This window comes from Electrophorus electricus, chromosome 6, assembly GCF_041902795.1.
Source record: "Electrophorus electricus isolate QZ-2024a chromosome 6, ASM4190279v1, whole genome shotgun sequence".
Classification (NCBI taxonomy): Eukaryota; Metazoa; Chordata; class Actinopteri; order Gymnotiformes; family Gymnotidae; genus Electrophorus; species Electrophorus electricus.
The window spans coordinates 34758275-34759555 of NC_137502.1; the positions used below are offsets into that span (position 1 = coordinate 34758275).

General features: G+C 48.5%; 1 protein-coding gene across 1 annotated transcript in view; it reads right to left on the bottom strand.

The window, feature by feature from the left end:
• Positions 1-252: 252 nt before the first annotated feature.
• Positions 253-1281, bottom strand: part of pctp (phosphatidylcholine transfer protein) — a 15252-nt gene continuing 14223 nt past the window's right edge. Inside the window, 1 exon segment of the mRNA XM_027031849.3 lies at positions 253-1281. This exon segment is cut by the window's right edge and continues 1018 nt beyond it. The gene's annotated coding sequence lies outside the window, so the exon portion shown is untranslated.

Consider the following 1281-nt stretch of genomic DNA (forward strand, 5'->3'; position numbering starts at 1 on the left):
GAGAGGTCGTACTGGTGATGAGCGCTCACGACCCAGAGCGTGGCCGCGGCCCTCGCACACAGGAGATGGTGCCACGAGTCAACGCGGCCAGTACGTGACCACCTCGTGCAGCAGGACAAAGGAAGCCCCACGTCACAGCTGCTTATGTCCAACCTCAGCCAGCAGCAGGTCCACCACCTCAACTGTAGCCTGTGTGTGTGTGTGTGTGTGTGTGTGTAGGGCTGGTTTATATGATCAGACACAGAAGCCCAAAGCAACACACTGCATTTTATTGTAGTGAAACAGCGCACAACAACCCATGCACGTGTGGCGGGTTTGAGAGAGAAACTAAGACAGGTTGAACGCTGATGTACAGGTCTACACAGAGGTAGTAAGAGAGAGGACAGAAACCGCCCAGGCAGGTGGGAAAGGATTCTGGGATTAAATCTACTTTACTGGAGGAGGAAGGTCCCGTCTCGTTTGCATGCACCGTGGCGTCCTGCTCAGCACAGGCCAAGAACCCAGACAAGACATGACTGCAGGGTTGCCCTGAGACAGTGCCAGACCAGACGCTCCTCTGGTGTGCACTCAAACAGTTCTCACGGGTCTGTGTACAAACGTCTCGCACGCACACGCACGCACACGCACACACGCACGCACGCACGCACACAAACAAAACTGCAGTCCTGATGCATTCTACACAAATCAGTGTTCAGTTATAGTCATCCAAACACAGTAAACAAATCCTTCTATGGTGGATTTTTCCTACCAGTGTACAGTATCCTATGCATTTTCCCCCATTGTACAATATCCATGCACACAGCATTTCATACAGATATTTAAAAAAACAAATAAAGACACTTTTATCCTAGAATCAATTAAACTGTGCACAAACATCTATGGGTGTGCTCAAGCTTAAAACTGTAAACCACGACTAGCAGATCTGAAATAAAGTGCACATATACTGGATATAGTACTGTACCAGCGCAAGAGCCAAACACGGTACTGTACCAGCGCAAGAGCCAAACATACTCAGCCAGTATAGGTATTTGAGTCATCTGAACAAAAACAAGAGAAAAAGAGAAAAAAAAGAGAGAATGAACCCATCAACAATAGAAACACAGCACAGAAGGTAAAGACAGCCATGTCATTCAGAGTGTCAGCCAGCAGGGGGCAGTACGTCTCCAACTATCACTACAGTAACAGCCGTTCAGTACTATCAGATGGATGGGAGGTGGAGTAAAAGGCAAAGAGACGGATCCTGGATTGCACATGCGTTGGCCGTTACAGGTCAGCTCCAAA